Source organism: Eumetopias jubatus, unplaced genomic scaffold (assembly GCF_037043125.1).
Source record: "Eumetopias jubatus isolate StellerSeaLion01/CBP00866 unplaced genomic scaffold, mEumJub1_p1.0 scaffold_17, whole genome shotgun sequence".
NCBI lineage: Eukaryota > Metazoa > Chordata > Mammalia > Carnivora > Otariidae > Eumetopias > Eumetopias jubatus.
In genome coordinates, this window is record NW_028274823.1 from 3,731,045 (window position 1) to 3,741,747 (window position 10,703).

At 51.1% G+C, this 10,703-nt stretch overlaps 1 protein-coding gene across 2 annotated transcripts in view; it reads right to left on the reverse strand.

The window, feature by feature from the left end:
- MGMT (O-6-methylguanine-DNA methyltransferase) overlaps window positions 1–10,347 on the reverse strand; it is a 292,226-nt gene extending 281,879 nt beyond the window's left edge. Inside the window, exon 1 of one of the 2 annotated variants that reach the window (XM_028120023.2) lies at window positions 10,267–10,347. The gene's annotated coding sequence lies outside the window, so the exon portion shown is untranslated. The remainder of the gene's footprint in view (window positions 1–10,266) is intronic. The other variant, XM_028120024.2, reaches the window with a different exon arrangement.
- Between the last annotated feature and the right edge of the window lie 356 nt (window positions 10,348–10,703).

Below are 10,703 nucleotides of genomic sequence, written 5' to 3' on the forward strand. Positions count from 1 at the left end.
AGAGAAAGCGCCGTCTCCACCAATCCTGCTAGAGGAGGGCTCCACCTTATGACCCCATTGAATCTTCATCACCTCCTAAAGGCCCTTCTCCAAATATAGTCACGGGGGTTAGGGCTTCCACATGTGAATTTTGGGAGGACACACTCAACACTTGGCTGGGCCCTCTCTCAAGTATAAGCCCACACCAGCCTTGGAGGGCTTCTCATACAGAATCCTAGCATCGAGAGATGAAGCCACCACCAGTAAAGCAGACACCTGAGTGTGAGTGTGGGCCCCAGAGAGGGCACTAGAAGGACTCAGGGAGTGGCTGTGTTTGGGCTGGGTCAGGAGAGGCTCCCCCTAGGCAGAGCAGAGGGGGCTCTGGGAAGAGGGGAATGGCGTCTCCCACCCATCCACTCGCAGAGTAAAGACTGGTGCACAGGTTTCTAGACAAAGTGCCAGAACAGATGTGCACGGCAATTGGACTGAAAGTGGATTCAAGATGAGTCTCATGGGCTCATTCCATTTGGGATCTGGGTGGGCGGAAGGGGGTTACCTTGGAGCATTTTTAGACCCCCGCCTTCAGCAGAAGGAGGAAGATATGGTCAGTGGCTGACTCCGCCTGGTCTCATGCCTAAGTGCTGAAATTCCACTGTCTGACACCTCCCTAAGCAGCACCCTGCATCAGGCACCCAGCCCCGGTCCATATGGGGTGAGGCATTCCCCAAAAGCTTCCCCGGGGCCCTCGGGAAGGGCTTGGGAGGCAAAGCAACTGAGGTTGCAGAACCTGGAGCCGGCAGCTTCTCCGTCAGTGCTGCAGGGCAGGAGATTTGAAAATCCTCATCATCCAAACCTAGAGCCCACGTGCACTTTGTTCTAAACCCCAAGAGGCAGCCTCGAGTCTGAGAGCCATAACAGAGGTACCAATATTCACCTGGCTTCCCAAAGATGACCCTCCAGTCTAGGTAAAGTCCAGGTGGCCTGGGGCCAGTGTAGTATTATTATTATTATTATTATTATTATTACCAGTGTATTATCTATTACAGTAGCAAGCACCCAACAATCAACACAGATCAGAAACGGGGCGCCTGGGAGGCTCAGTCAGTTGAGCATCTGACTCTTGATCTCAGCTCAGGTCATGATCTCAGGGTCATGAGTTCAAGCCCCATGCTGGGCTCCACACACAGAGCCTCCTTTAAACAAAACAAAACAGAACAGACCAGAAACACAAGCACCCAAAAGTCAAAGCAGACCAGAAACATGTGCAGCCATGAACTGGCTTCTCGGTGAGTGAGTAGGATTTTCTCCATGAACACCAGGGCACAACTGAAGCACAAAAAATGGTTGCTTCCAACAAGAAAACCACTGGGAACACTTATTTCTGGCCAATACAAAAGAGGATTTAACAAACCCGTCCAATAATCCAGCCTATCTTAATTGTCATGATACGCAGTGGCTGGGAGGAAAAGCACCTCGGGCTCAAAGAAGGTTTCTTAGCAAGAAACCTCACCATACAGAAAAGGAAAATCACTCAGGAAATCAGAACCAGAACCTCTGGAGGTTCTTCTGGAGTGACCAACAGTCCAGACAATACCACAAGAACAGCAATGGTGATCTCAGTCCAGAAGGAAATGTTCTGATTACACGCATGGCAAAAATAAACAAATTAAAAAAAAAAAAAAAGGCTAAGAGGAAGTCTTTAAAGCCCATACTTTTTGTAGGAAAAACAAAAGCAACATAAAGCACCGGTCATAGCTCAAGCCCCACGTGGATTCAAGCTATTCGGAAAGCGACAGCCAGGATGTCACCAAGGACCCCAGCATGAGTCGCTAACGGCCCCCCGCCCCCAGCTCACCCAGGACCTCCGGGTTTAGCACTGAAAGCGTGTGTCCCAGGAAGCTGCTGGTCACCCAGGACAGACAGGACACAGAGCCTGCCCTGCTGGTGGGCAGAGGAAGACCTTTACAGTGGTTGTTGTAGCCAAAAGGGTGAATCATGCTGAATCTTAAGAACATTTATTCCATTGTAGAACCTGTGGATTCGTTCTGACAGTTCTTGGAACAAATTTCAAGAGCAGCATCAGAGGTGTAGTCCCCTGCAAGCTCCCTGCTGACACGGTGGGGACTGCCCCCCACCAGCGCCAGAGATGGTGGGCTGGGGTAGGTGCGGAAGGCGCTAATCAGCAGACACGCCGGCGGAACGCACCGCATCCATCTGACTCGACAGCTTAATCTGATGATAACACAATGGTGACAGAAACAAATTTTTCTGCACAATAAAGAATAGCACACATGGGCTTTTCTTGGGATAGCTAGCTAAATTCAGTAACTTCTGGAAATACATCATTTCTTTTCTCTGCCCATTATTCTAGGAACTTGCACTGAGTGTGAAAAGCCTTGCTAACAAGAGCCTCTGCAAACACAGAACACAGTTCTGATCAGGCGCCGGGCTCAGGGTCCCTGGTTCCCAGCTACCCCCAAGCCCCCGAAGGAGCATGGCCCACCACTGATGTCACTACGTAACCATGACAAGTTCGGGACACACAGACTTCAAGGCCCCATTTCTAGGACCTCGGCCACGTTGTGGAGCACAAGGCCGGCCCAGCCAGGCAGTCTCGACACACCTCATCCTTGGCTCCATGAAAGTCACCGGCGCCCTTCCGTCTGTCCTTCCAGGACGCCAGCCAGTGGCCATCCAGGACCCTCCAGGATGCACTGCCCAGGCCTCCCTTTGCAAAGCCGCCTACCTCTCATGGCTCACGTCCCCCCTCACAAGTCACTCTCGCTGGGGGCCTCCTCCAACCACTGACACCCCCCCAACCAGGGCCACCCTCATCCCAGCGTGCCTCCAGAGCACTGAGAACCTAAATCACAGACACGTGTTGGACAGGCTGGCTCCCTGCCAGAAGTCCCAGCAGGTGACCCACACGGTGGCTCAGACAGGAGCACATCTGAGGACACGGGCAGGCAGAAGGCCGTGGAGTCTTTACAGAAGGAGACCAGGCATACACTTTCCTTTCAATCTGCATTCTGGAGTGACTGTCCACCCGAACTTGACAGTTTTGTTTCAAGCTCCCACCAGCACTTGTGGGAACATACAGGTCCCCCCCACGGGGAACAGGCTGGGGCGGGTGTGCCGCGAATGAGGCCCCCTCCTCCCTACTGACATTTCTGCCCAAGGGAGGTTACAGGAAGGCAGCCCCCCACTCCAGAACCCAAATGCCAGCACGACACAAAGGGTTTATTTATCCTTCCAAGGCCAGATCGCTTTCTCTGATGTCCCGGAGGACTGCTTCTCTGTGAATTAAAAGCATATACACCACATGTTTTTTCCTTTCTCATTAAAAAAAGTCATTCTAAACACAGTCACCTTCCCCGGCCCTCCTCCCTCACCGCAGGGCACTCCATCAGAAAGGCCTACAGGACCCCTCGGCTTCACACAAACTGTCCTTCCACGACCCCTGACACAACACCCATGACTGCACTTTACCACCTCTCACCCCGCCCTTCCATCCTTCCTCCCTGTCATCCCTGCCTCCCCAGAGGATGACTCGATGCCCCCCCCACCCCCCACAAAGGTGCCAAGGCCAAGGCTTGGAGAAAACAGTCCCCTTCCTGGCGGGCCTTGGGCTAACCTTGGGTCTCCCTCTACCCCTGCTCCAGCCGAGCCGCTCACAGATCCATCTGCATCCTGGAGTCCATGCCCCCACCACTCAGCCCACAAAGTCCCACCCATGGGTCACTGGGACAAACCTTACAAGTCTCGGTACAAATGCTTCATCCCTCTTAGAGCTGGAATCAGGAGCATATCCATGACCTGTCGGGACTGGAGGATGAGCGTGGCTGAAGTCCGGGAACACAGCCTGGCCCCCAAGGTGCTCTCCTCCTTTTTCCTCCCCCCCCCCCACACAACGTATGGGGTGTACAGAGCGCCTTCAATTCGGTCTCACCACATGCTGTGTTCAGCCCTGTACTGGTGGTCTGTGTACTGGGAGGTTCAGAACATGTAAGTACATACATATAGGCGTGCATTGATTTATGCCACATCTTGCCCCCAGAAAGACTTGTGCCTGTTCCTTCGCTTCACCCCTGCAAAGGCAGCATGGCACGGCACATGGGCTAATGAGAGCTCTGCTCCTATCCTGCGTGCCCTCCGAAGGCCACTCAGCCTCTCCCAGGGCCAGTCTCCTTGTGCACAGAACAAAGAAACTGCTGGTGTCTCTGTCATCCGGGGAGCTTGACGATGTGAGAAGTAGATCTATGTCAAGCAAGCTGCACAGTAAGCCTTCGGTAAGTGCTGTCATCAGCAACAGCATTATTGTGCTGGCCAGAATCTTCTGGAACTTGACCACCTAACTCTAACAGGCTGAACCGTGATAGGAGGGTAAAGAGACACCTACACAAATTACTGTGGATTTTCTATTTTTAACAGAGCTGACCTCACGGATTGCCTCACCCCCCGCTCCTGCGGTCAGAGCAGACACACACACGAGAAAATGCTGTCGTGTGCTGGTGTCATTGCTGGATCTTGACCCCTGCCTGTGTCAGACTCTGTGTCTCGTCCTTCAGAAGTTCTTGCAATCTGACAGATGATTATTGTCCAGCCTCCAGGGCTGCCAGAGACTGGCATGCCCCCCGGGAACACACCTGCTAAGCCCACGCAACACAAGCCTGCTGTCAGCACGGCTCACCGGAACCCTCACAGCGCTGCCGCCTGAGTGGTAAACACCTCGAGGCCCACCACCCCTGCAGCCCAACAGTGTCCACGGTGAGAAAACAGAAACTGGCAGCAGAGGAAACCACCTCCTAGAGACAAAAAGAATTGTAGAAAACTTGCTGATTAGCACTGGGCCACATCATGCTCCAGACCAAACAGAAGGCCACAACCACCTGGACCCACAGACACATGGGAGGTGGAACCTGCAGCCAAGACTCCACCACTAGTCCCGCCTCCGCCGAAAAGCAGCTGGTGGCTCTGCTGTCTGTTGACATCAACTGTCACTGTCATTTGGGGCTCACCAGGCCCTGGTGTGGTCTGCAAACATGACTCCCTCCCAAGAGCCAACAACAGCCCTATGTATGGTAGTGTCATTTTCCCTATTTGGGGGGAAACCAAGGATCAGAAAAATTAAGTAAGTTTACACAAGGTCATATAACCAGCAGAGCCAGGTCCAAACAAGCAGTCTTGTTAGCAGAGGCTGCATGCTTACCCCTGTGCGTGCCCCCGAAAGGGAAGCTTGGGTTATGTGTAAGTCCATAAAACAAGGATGCTGGCTGCGCTGGAGGGAAACCAGCATTTCTGTTGGTCCCTCCCTCCCCCTTTTCCAGATACAGTCTCCTCCTTGCATGGGACTGTTATAGTCCCATACAAGGATGAGACTGTATCTGGAAATACAATCCCAGATTAAGATTTCTATCCAGGCAGTGCTTCATGCTTTATTATTTCATATGCTTATACTCATCCAGATAGACAGAATGAGCGTGATATTGCCATCAGACAGATGAGGAGGCAGCTTGAGGTTTCACCTTTACTTAAAGTCACCCAACTAGTTGAGGCACCAGGGTGGCTGAGTCAGTTAAGCATCTGATTCTTGATTTTGGTTCAGGTTATGATTTCAGGGTGATGAGATCGAGCCCCGCTTTGGGCTCCGCCTGGGCATGGAGCCTGCTTGAGATTCTCTCTCTCCTTCTCCCCCCTGCACTCTCAATTGCTCTAAAAAAAACCCAAAACAAACAAAAAAATAAAGTCACCCAACTAGTAAATGGTATCACCAAAATCCCTCCCATTGTTCTCCCTGACACCACTCTGGCACTTCCTAAATAAAAACTCAACTCAGTTCCACAAAAATGCACTCAGTTGTGTATTTGAAAATTAACCCTCAACTGAAACCATGAAAATGCTTCTAGCCACAAGGGGAGAAAAGCAATACCAGCCAGTCAAAAGGAAAGAGAGGAGTGAAATATATGTTGGCTGTCCATGCTTAACATTTGTTTGTAAAACTAACGCCAAAGTTTTGGTAACATCTGCATCTTTTGTCATAACCACAAGACCAAAAACTATAACGCTATGATAACATGTTGGGTTTGCAATTTGAAGAGATTCACATGTCTCTAAGGAGTTACAAAACCATACACAGATCCATGAGCACAGGCAAATGAGAACAATGTTGGCTGCGAATGGATCCTTCTAGAAGGGGAGCTCCAGAGCTTGTCTGGGCTGGAGAGCATAACTTCTCAGCCATCCTAAAGATTTCTCAAGAGATGCTCAAACATTAGGGTCCCTAGAATGCCCTGGGAAGCTTGCAAAGACACAGGTCCCCAGGTTCTGATCCTTATAGGTCTGACAAGGAGCCCTATAATCTGCCTTTTTTAACGAGCACCCTCGGTAAACCTGATACCAGCAGGGCTCAGACCACTGTCTGAGAACACTGATCTGCTATTGCTCATGGATAGCCCACTCCAAGGAGAGCAACAGATCCCATATTCCAGTGGTGGCTCTTACTAATGACCCCAAACAAGCGGGTCAAAATCTGAAGGTAACGCCTTTGGTCCCAACTTTTAGCCCTTTTGACTGGGGAGTAAACAATTTAAAAACAAATGAGAAATAACCACCAGTTACTTATGAAATTTCAACATTTAAATGTCCCATCCCATATTTTCCGCCATGATTCAATTCCCTCTCTTTACCCATCCAGACACCTCTCAACACCCAGTGTGGAATTGCCCGATCTGTCAATAAGGTAAGAGTTTTCTAAACTACTATCCATATGACTCAATTTGTCAGTAAAAACTGCCACCAGCGCTGTGCTTGCAGAAAAATGTCCATAAATGCATTATTGCAACTGGCAGATCGATGTCTATAATAAAAACAAATAGATTTAACAAGTGCCTGCTTTTACGAGTGGTACCTTTGGCGGACTGTGCGTTCAGTTTCACCCCCAGACTTCTGGGAATGGGTAGTAGGGCTCGGGCTGGATACTCTGCTGACTTCACAAGTGCTACCGGTAGGAAATTATTCTAACAAGACAATTTTTGAAATAGTTGAGTGAACATACGAGGCATTTATAACTCACAATCCCTTTCATGGTTACACAGCTACACGATGACAACAAATTCAGCAATGAATGTTGGAAGGAAATGTTTCTGTAGAACTTTTAACTGGTTTTACCACCGCTGCATTACAAGCCAGAAGTTTACTCCGGGGGCGGGGGGGCGGACAGGAGGCCTGCCTCCCTGGAGAATCCCCCACTCCTCAAAGCCCCCAATCTAATTGAAAACAACTTGTCGTATAAAAAACAAGTTTCAGCATTTAACACGTAGCCAACGGTGTCACTGCTGTGTCCGTGGCCCCTGGGGCTGCCTATTTATTTAGTGATTTTGCTAAAGCAGACATCAGGACCGAGCGGCTCCACACTGGCTTCACTGCCCGGGATTCTGAGCACTCTGGCTAGACACTGTGACCCATTTACATGTAGGCCCCATCTGCCAAAACCACTCAGATTCCTTCAAAGGTTACAAAAGGTCACAAAATGATTTATTCCTCTTCTTGGACAATTCATTTTAATAGCTATATACAGGAATAAGTCATTCACTATATTCCATATATTCACTATATGGTTTCCCCAAAACCTTGCACCCCACCCCCATCAAAGCTCTTTTTTATGAAATTTTTTTTTTTTTTACATCAAAAGAAAACAACTCTTGCCACTGACCAGCAAATATGCACTAGTTACCCAAATGCCACAAGAACACACATCTGGCAGTATTTTGTCTCCAACGCTGGGTCTCAAACTTTCATCTACCTTTGCCCAAGACAGGCCTCCAGAGCTAACAGAAGGGGAAAATGCATCCTGGGAACCAAGGGAAAACTGGCTCTCCTGCACAGCTCAAATCCCCACTCCCATGCAGATAACCACACGTACCTTCACTTTAAACCAAGAATGGGGTGCTGTTGCATTTGTTTGCTCATCTGCATATATGAGAAGGAGGACACAGAATCCACTCTCACCCAATGGTAATGTTATTGTTTACGTGTTCTCGATTTTTACAGTTTCAGGTTTTGTGTAAGTAACATTCTGAGATAAGACCCAAGCTCTTTCAGAAAGCTCCTGCATCAGAAGCTACCCATCCCAGGAAACAGAAAACCCATCAGGGAGGTCTAGGACAGTAGCCAAATGAGCTCAAGGCCTTTCAGAGACTGGGACCACAACCTACATGTCTGCAGTGACCAGAGACACGATAGGAAGTCAAAATCCTCAGGGAAAGTTGATCTACAAGAGCAATTTTATAGTTAAGTAGTTAGGTAAGGTCAGAGTGAAGTACAAAAACAAACCTAACTGTAAGGTTAACAGATGACCACAGGAAAAGAGAATTCAGAAGATACTGTTTTGCTTCCACGTTTTTTCTATTAAGGAGACTATACTATAAACTGAAAAGAGCCTTGAGGGGAGTTGGAATAGAACAGCATTGGTGGTTTGAATCCCTGGCTTCTAAATGTCCTCTGCAAAATAAGAAAAATAAAGACAATTGAGTAAGTTTACCTAACTGAACAGCACTGAGAAGCACATTGTTGGGTTCCTGAGACAGGAAGAGCAGAGGAGCAGAGAAAACTCTTCAGGAATGCCAGGGAGGCCCCCTCCTTCCCCGCACGGATAGACCAGGCCCGCACCCATACCCCAGCAAAGGAAACTGTGGGGACAGAAGACCCAAATGGAGGGCCCAGGTGAGACTCCACTGATATCCAAGCAAGACCAAACCAGAGAGGAAAAGAAAGATCTGAGAATCTCTGCTAAACAAGAGTTCATGTCCACACCTAGCACATTCTTTCTTTAAACTTCCCTCTCCAACAGTGAGGTTTTTTAAAGCAGGGTCTAGTCTTGCTAAAATCTAGGTCTTACAATACAGATTTTTTTTTAAGAAATAATTTATTTGAGAACAATACAGATTTGTTTTAATGAAAAGAATATTCACGTAGAAAAGGTGCCTTACTATACAGCTCTGTACTTGAGGCCTGGTTCATCCTGCCCCCATAACTGTACCAGACTCTACCATTCAAATTCTAACTCAAGACAAGAACGCAGGAGGAAATGGGACACTTGCCAGAGCAAGGCCAACTCTCCTTTGCTACCTGCAGACTCTGGACCTCCGCAAGTGTGGACTCAGTGTGTGTCAGTTAACACAATCTGCACTCCCTGCTGGGGTTGGGGGGGGCGGCCAGGGGTAGGGGGAGCTCTGACATTATTTCCTTAAAGCTGTGTTACCCCCAGCATGCTTTCATTTTTGTCCTTTGCCACCTGTGTTGTATCCACTGAAGGACTGGAAAACAACAAAGACATTTTCCGAGATGGACAGGAGGGCCTGCCCTGGACACTCTCCAGGTGCCTATTTAAATAGCCAGTCTAATCCTTGGCTCCTTATGTGCAACAGCTTCATGTTCTGCCACAAACAGCCGGGGTGACCCCTGTGTGGACAAAGCAGCCTCCCTCTGCCTGATGACTGTCCACACAATCAAGCCAACACTGTGCTCTCGCATCTACAAAATGTGCCTCCAGGACAGAAAGCCAAGTGCTAAGCAGAGGCCTTGACAAGCCAAGACCATTCCAAGATCTCAGGAAATGATGAGGCCAGGCAGGGAGTGAGGGATATATGGTTTTGAACACTGTCCTACTGTATCATCACCGACTTGGGAATTACGGCGCCCAGTGTGAATGGCTCTCAAACTCCGCTTGTTTACTCTAAGTGTTTACAGAGGCACTTAGGGGGAAACGAATACAAACACCATGATAATGAGGGCCCCAGAACGCGGTCTCCTCTGGCGCTGTCTTAAACACGGGAAAGAAGGTGTGGAATTCTGCACAAGTAGCACGCTAAAGGCTTGCTGCAAGCAAGACCGGGGTAGGGCGTCTGGAAACTTCCTGGGAACAGAAGGCGGAGGCAGACCCCGCGCTGGTCAGCAGTGCAGGGCAGGAGCCTGCGCAGGGAGAGCGTCCAAAGTGTTGGCCAACTAGAGGTGCGGAGGGGCGGACAGTAGCCCACGGCGGACCGCTGTACCGCAGCGCAACTTGGTCCAGGAGCCCCAGATCTGGGGTAGGCGGGCCGCGCCTGGGCGCACCTGGGCACACCTGGGTGCACCTGGGCACACGTGGGGCCTGGGCCAAGTGGGTGGGACGAGGGCAGGCCCCACACCCATGGCGAAGGGAAGGTGCCCACAGAACCACAAGCTCCAGACGACTGCTCATCCCAGGAAAGGCCCCGACTCTGGCGGGAGGGCAGCAACCCAGACACTCACCGCGTTGCCCAGGCCGCCGACCACGAGGAGCTGAGAGCGGAGCGATGCCAAGTGCTACAGGATCGCGCGCGCCGCCCAGGCACATCCGGGGCGCGGGGGCGGGGCCGGGACGGTCCGGGGGCGGGGCCGGGACGCTCGGGGGGCGGGGCCACGGTGGGGCGGGGCCTGGACGTGACGGAAGCGCGACCGGGACGCGGGATCCGAAGCGCGCGGAGGCGGGGCCCAGAGGGGGCGGGGCCAGGAAGTGCGGGAAGCAGGGCCGAGGGGCGGGGGCGGGGGCGGGGCCCAAAGAGGCGGGGTGGGGCTGGACCCGCGAGTGCATGCCCGGTTCAGAGCATGCCCAGTGCGGCGGCGCCCGGGCTGACCCGGCTCCGCGCAGCCTCGCTGGCCGCCCGGCGCCTCCCCGCTGCGGTCTTCCCGCCCGCGGAAGGGTCTCT